Source organism: Elaeis guineensis, chromosome 2, assembly GCF_000442705.2.
Source record: "Elaeis guineensis isolate ETL-2024a chromosome 2, EG11, whole genome shotgun sequence".
In the NCBI taxonomy this organism is placed as follows: Eukaryota; Viridiplantae; Streptophyta; class Magnoliopsida; order Arecales; family Arecaceae; genus Elaeis; species Elaeis guineensis.
Genome location: NC_025994.2, coordinates 71,387,797 through 71,395,409, shown reverse-complemented (window position 1 = coordinate 71,395,409; position 7,613 = coordinate 71,387,797). Strand labels below are relative to the sequence as shown.

The window sequence follows — 7,613 nt, the reverse complement described above, 5'->3', positions numbered from 1 at the left end:
GAACCATTGCTTTATGTCGTGCCTCTTAACAAAAGCTGCATATTAGAATTTCCAAGATGTCTTTTGGACTATAAATGATACTCCAGAGCTAATGCAGAGAAAAGGGTGAAAAGTGATTTGATCATCGGGATTAAATCTCGAAGATTAATACACAAATTGAAGTAAGTTGGATTGAAGAACCCTTTGTTCTGGTGAAGACCCCATACAATGTATTACACATATATATAAGGTCATGACCCTTATTTAATTTGCATTAAACACAATACAATATCATACTTGAAATAGGACTTAATGATAAGGAAACATGCTAGAATTATTTCACCATAGATGTAGAAACCTAGCTAAAATTCGATATTATCTATAATGAAAAGTTTATAAAAAATCCACTGAATTTGCTTATCAAAGTCTTCGCCTACATATGCACTATCTTCCATGAAACTTGGCATATTCTTGCTAGTTGGTACCTGCCGGCTGCATCAAGAACCAAGCTAGACACTAAACTAATTAGAACTGATCATGACTAACAAAAAAAAAAAAGAAAAAAAAAAAAAGAAAAAAATCTTCGATAGAAGATTGGGTCTTGTCGAATTCAAAACAACCACAAAATTATTTTTAAATACTCACCATATAGAGAGCCCAATAAAATGAAGAAATACTTCATCAGTATGCAGTTGCTGCGTCAAAGTTTCCTGATACATTGTGGTTGTGTGTCAGCTGCTGTGTATCTCATATTTCTCCTCCATCATGCTTTCCCTATGAGTACTGGTCTACCAGATCCCTCTGAAAATTTCCTCTGAAAACTTTAAGATTTACTAAAGAAAATATAGATATCTGTTAATCACTGTGGTCTGTCTTTCTTATTGCTTGATTATGTAATGCTGAGAAAATCCAAAATTGAACAATTTACTTGATGGCGACTAACTAAAAGTTCTGATTGCTTGTTATGCAGTTCCATGATTTCATATCATATTTTAAAACAAAGGAATGTGCTGGAGTGATAAAGATACCTGCAGGAAGTCCATGTGGCAAGGTTGCTTTTCATTCTTCCGTATTCAGTTGATACTTGCTCCTTGTTGGCCATTGCACCTCATCCATCAGAGTGCCTTATGCTTTTTGCCAAAAGAAACAAATTCTGAATAATTCTTTCATAATTGTTGTACAGAGGCAAAGAATATGTATTTTATATCTATGCATCTAAGATGTGCAAAACTAACTTTCCAAACTTTGTTCATTCTGCAAAACCATCATGTATCATATTTCCGTGAAACTACAAATAGTATCTTTTGAGACACCGGTAGTTTTAATAATGCAAGAGCAAAATAGTTTTCAATGATATGGAGATTTCATTTTTCATTGGAATTTATATTTACTAAATTTTCCTACCTCAAGTCAGACACCGTAGTTTCAATAATGCAAGAGCAAAATAGTTTTTCAATGATATGAGATTTTCATTTTTCATTGGAATTTATATTTACTAAATTTTCCTACCTCAATGTCACAATTCCATTTTGTTGCATCAGTGTAAGCATAATATATCAAGTTCAGTTTTGAAGAAATGTCTGAATGAGAACTGTCATATTCCAGTTGCTGAGTTATAGATTCTCCATAGACAAACTCTCCCATGTTTATGTTCATCTTGACTATTTTTGTTGCCTGAGAATTATCAATTGGATCAAAGTATTGCCTGAGAATTATCAATTGGATCGAAGGTATAGAACATCGACTAAGTTCCTTTATTAAGATGATGGCCCATTTCCTGTATTTTTTATTAAGCAAACAAGTATTTTCAAAAGTTATCTTGTTGCTTTTCGCGCAAATATGCAAGAGAGCACATTGAAGCTTTCCCATAGCCATGTCCTGTCTTCCTAATATTTGCAGACTCTGTTCCATCTCTATTCCAAAATCTGGCAATGCTATCATTCCGCATGTCTATTAGACATGACCTTCACTGGAATTGAAATTCCCTTACGAACACAAGAGAGAGTGTCAACAAAAATTGACAGATGATCGCTAGTGCTTCGGGTGCGGTCATTGATTTGCGAAAATCTTTTGGCGTGGATGTAGGAGACCTGGTTCAGCGCTTCCCTTAACTATTTTTCATTAGGGCCAGAGAGAGAAGAGAGAGAAAAAAAAGGAAAATCAACTACGTTAAAAGAAAATCCGAGTAATTTTAAATGCAAATTTTGCCCGTGTGTGTTATATAAGATTTAGGTTCATCTCTTCTTTTATCTCATTATACGTAGGGATGCCACCTGTCCTGTTTGTCAAAATAGAAGAAGAAAATCACTGATAATTATCAATGCAACAATTATAGATAGGGATGCCACCTGTCCTGTTTGTCAAAATAGAAGAAGAAAATTACTGATAATTATCAATGCAAAGGTTGTCAAGGATATCCCTTACATACAGGCAAATTAAATCAGTGGTCTATTACTTAATTTCTTCTTACCAAAAAAAAAAAAACTTAATTTCTTCATTAATTACTTCAATAATCATTTTAAAAGATCAATTTGCAATAGAATATCACACTATGTGCAATATGTACCACTTCAGTGACAGATAAGCTGAAAATATTCAAATATGCCATTTAACGCGATGTTTTCCCATTTCTCTTGTATTAACTTGGAAAATTGATATGATAAGAGGAGAGGACAAGGTGTTGAAAAAGAAATGAAGAATAATATGGAAGATGTGGATCGTGGACTTTGTGAGATGACAATCAGAGAGCCAAATCAGTGTGGAGCGAACTCTGATGCAGGTTCCCATAGATTTCATTTTCATTTCTTTGGTTTTCCGATAGCCCTCTAAGATGCGAAACTTTGACATGGGAAGGACGAACGGAGAGTAGAAAAAAAAAAAATACTACTGCCATACTAACCCTAGCCTCGCACTCCTTATAGGCTCTTATGTCTATCCCCTTCAATGCTCTCCATCTTCTCCAACCAGTCCCGCTAAATGGCTAAACCATCCTCTCCAACCCCCTGTCATGTCGTATCGGGCATATGAACATAGCTAGAAGACTCTTTTTTAACCAGAATCATAACTGATGCAGAGCATACGCACTACTCATTCGTGAATAATGACAGTATTCTATCTATACATGACAAGATTATATAAATCAATTATTATTTTCTTTGAGAGATAGACACAGTCTCGTTCAAATTATAATGACGTAGGTCCTAATTTTTGGAAATGCATCATCCAAGACCTCACAATCTTTGATTTCTAAATGAAGGGGTGACTGCTGGACATGTCTCAATCGAATCTTATCATAGATATCAGATAATATGATTGGCTAATAGTAAGTATGTATACACTAAATTCGGCATTTCAACTTTAGAACCTCACCATTTAAATCCATTTAATTAGATTCCTAATTGAATTGTATGTTATACATGATAGTTTGGTTTTCATTCTATATTTAAATATTTCACTGTTTCAACTATCTTAGACCTATTCCTCTAGCAAGTTTCCAAAAATTCAATTGTTTTTTTGACTTTCATGCCCGTAGTTTTTTTTTTTCTTTTTTTAAATGATTGGAAAGTAAAAATGGCTAAGTTGCTTTACGCATTGGCTTCATACACTCCTCTGGTCTCATTGATCCCTTTCCTAAGTACCTGTAATTAACAAAGGATCAAATGTTTACCTTTAGTGAGCCATGTGCAGATTATACGTAAACATTCTAGGCTTAAACACCAAAATCTCCTGAACAACTTAAAAATTCTGTTTGAAAACTCGTTGTCAAAATATTTTTCTCATCCATAAAACAACCACCTGCTTGATTTCATCAGACAAAAAAAAAAAAAAAGATAAAAATAAAAAGAGCATCCCAACAGCATCAAGTCCTATCCATCACCTCAAGTGAATACGAACCGGCATTGCTGAAAGCCTGCAAGTAAACAATCTAATTAATCAAAGATGGTCAATCTACATTCTTGTAGAGAGGGGAAAAAAAGTTCAAAGCAATGATGACGCTAAAGAATGTTTTATACATACCTGCTGCTGAGCTTCAATTGCTAATATTAACACATTGAATTTTTTCATTATGTGCTATAAATGGTGCAACTATTCAAGGCCTTCAAATTTGAGCTACAAATTTTTAAGAGAACATAAAAGCAAGCCCTTCTAAATTTTTATTTTTCAATCTAGCACCACAAGTAGCTCTGAATCTTTTTGTTAAACTGATATAATGTATGTTAGCATAGCCCCTTTGATCTTTCCTCCATGATTGATGCTTTTCTAATAGCCAAAGTCCACATTGCATTAGCATTTATATTTTGCCTGTGTGATCCATCTCATGCCACTCGTAAAGATGGATGGAGAGGAGATAACTATTTCATAGTCATGCAATTGAATATACAAACCTCATTTAACTGCAATGCAACTGATTCTAGTATTTGAAATTTTAAATCTGAACTCTGGGACCATGGCAATGAGAAAAGAACATAATGATAAGATGGATTTGAGAATTACTTAGGATATAGATATGGGTAAATACATTAAACAAAAAGACCATGGGAAATAAGAAATTGCTGATGTGTGTATTAGAAAATATGAAGACATTTCTAGGAAAAATTTACAGCGATCTTGAGCATGCTAAGGTGAAGGACATCATCTTTTTAGTGTTTATGAAGCTTCAACAAACCTAAGGTTGAAGCATGCACTAGTTAGAGGACTTAAGAAGACCTCTTATGACCCATACAGAGGAGAAATGGACAAAAAAGTTAGGAATTGTGTAAAAATGAGAACGAATAAATGCACAAAAGGGGAAACTATTGTGTAGGCTTAAGGCATGACTCAAGCTAGTAATTACTTTTGAGTATGGAAGATTGCTTACATAGATGAGGAAAGTGACTATATAGGATCACTTATCAGACATTCAGTTAGCTTTGCAATGCACATCCAAAAAAAGGTTCAAAAAATTCAAATAGTTTTGCAATGCAATAAAGGAAACCCAAATTAAACCATAGAAAATTAAATTATGGCTGGCTATTATAAGTATAATGAACATATATTAAACAGACAGCAAAACCGTCACGGTATGAATTGATAAAGACATGTAAAGTACATGAATGGAGAAACAAACTATTTCATGCACTCTAGCACAGAATGCAACAATGGAGGCAGAAAACACCAACAAAAATTTACAAGCCAATATGAAGGGAAAGAGGAGCTTGTACACATACTGGGGTCTGATGTAATAAGTACCGCAGTCCCATCAAAACTGCAGCTGCCTCCGGTATGCTTCGTCTTCTGCCAGTAGCTATTGAAAGCATAGGAAGCGTGGGCTACCACAGTATCAGGATAATAACATCTACCATTAGGCCTAATCTCCTTACAGTCTGCCCCACCTTCCCCACAGGCATAGTCCATTGCCTCTTGCAACTTCTCTGCTGGAACTGTCGGCTTCGCGACACCACAAGCCCCCCTTCTGCTCTTCCCCTGGCCCTGGAGCAGGTTCTGGTGCTGGAACAGGCAAGCATTATGTGGGAATACAATAGGCGGCAGAGAGTAAGTTGGAGGGGCAGCTGGTGAATGCGGTGTCATATGCGTAAAAGGTGGTCTTGCTATGGGCTTGGGGGCAGGGGCAGGGGGCGATGGTGGTGGGAACACAGCATGGGAGGAGTACTCGCAGGAGCTCTCAATGGAGAGGCATTGGGCATTGGCGATGGAACCTGTGGCTCATTAGGTGGTTTTGTGGATCTCTGATGGGGCGCCATTGGCACAAGGAGAAGTGGACTTGGGCACCGGCGCAAATGGGATGGGTGGGAGGGGAGTTATAGGACTTGGAAGTATAAATGGAGGTGGCAACTTTCTGCTCTCTTGTTTTGATGATTGTTTCACCAACCTCAAGTCTCTAATACTGGAAAAGCCCAGCTCTTCTAAAGCAACTCGATGGATGAGTAAACCCATTCATCGTTATCAGGCTGATGTGAGAATTCAGAAGATGAGTCAATAGAGTAAGCCAAGGTGTTATCTTGGAGAAAGCCCAGCAATGGCTTTAGTATGTCCTGTTTCAAATCACCTCCAGATATAGAGAAGTGAGAATAGTGGAAGCAATTAGAGGAAAATGCAGCAGAAACTTTGATCTTTTCTAATAGACCCCTTCTCACTAGACAGTAGTACAAATTTTTAAACGGAGGGCAGAACCAACCCATTGGTGCTCTGGTTTCTGTCACACAGGACTCCTTTTCCTAATACAATGTGGTGATCCTAGTGGAGGAAGGTGGGCAAGGACATGGGTTTTTAGCCAGCTCTTGCTAAGACACTGGAAGAGACTATGGAAAGCTCTGCTTCAGTGACAGAGACTGCAATGGGAAGTGGGCTAGTGGTGTGAGGGGGAGTGAAGGCTGAATTTAGTTCCTGGAGGTTCACCAGCTGAATAGCTTCTTGACCTGCATCTAGAGCACAGACAAAAGAAAGAAGAAATGAAGATTAAGTAGAGAAAGAAGCCTACAGTGAGAAAGATTTTGAGTCTTTGGTCACTCACCAGTAAGACCAAGGAGAGGTAGCATGAAAATGAGAAGGTAGAAGTAAAACTCCACCACCCTCATCTTCTTCAACTTCTTCTAGTGGTCGGGGAAGGAAAGCAATGCTAAACCCCTGCCTTGAACCCTTGGTGGAGTGAGTGGTGGGGGCACTTGGGTTTATGGGGAAGAGGGAAAGCCTGGGAAAAGGTTAAGAGAAGGGAAACAGAAACGTTTTTCGTGAGTGGATTTTAAATGAGAAACGGGCACAAGGCTCTTTAGGAATCGGATCCCTAAAAGGGCAAGGAATTTCTTTTTCTTTTTTTTGGTTGACAAAAAAAATAAGGAAGAATTCTTTGGCTAGGGAGTGGGGCAGGGTTTGTCTCTTCAGTCTTCAGGGAGATGCTGGTAAGGATGTTTTGAAAGGGAAAGGAGGGAAGAGGATGCGGGAAACGCGAAGGAAGGTTCCTTCTTGCTTCCTGGGGCACTGTGGTCGGAGACCGTAAAGACGACGGTAAATTGGTGCCCAGTTAGTAACAAGCATGGGATGATAAAAATTATTTTCAAAATATTATCAATAGGCTTCAAATAAATTGGATGTCTTTGTATCCGATTGCCAATCAGTGGCCATCTATTATTTGACAGTTATATCTCAGTAATTGAGCAGATTTCAGCGATTAAGCATTCTAAATTTCCAGCAATACTTTGTAAACTCAATTTTGAAAAGGCTTTTGATAGCGTCTCTTGAGAATTCTTATTTGACCTTTTGCTTCATCGAGGCTTCGAGGTCAAGATTGAATGGATGAAATCTTTCTTATTTACCTCCAACTCTGGCACTGATCGTAATAACTCGGTTAGCAAATGTTTCGCAACCGACGAGGATTAAAGCAAGATAATCCCCTCTCCTATGCTCTTTATTCTGGTTGCACATGTTCTGTCAAATCCTTTCAAGCAGCTAAAGAGGAAAAGTTGATTAGCGACTCTGGTCTGCTTAGTACTGAAGGCTTTTCCCAATGCCTTCAGTTTGCTGATGACACCCTAATTTTTATTAGAGCTAACAAAGATAATTTAAATTGCCTAAACTAATTGTCCCCCGACCCGAGATTTTGAATCGAGGGTCATGGCAACCGCCGCATACTCATAAAA

General features: G+C 37.6%; 1 pseudogene; it reads right to left on the bottom strand.

Annotated features, from left to right (window-relative positions):
- Positions 1-3,849: 3,849 nt before the first annotated feature.
- LOC140855441 (glucan endo-1,3-beta-glucosidase 13-like) lies at positions 3,850-6,554 on the bottom strand (annotated as a pseudogene).
- Positions 6,555-7,613: the final 1,059 nt, after the last annotated feature.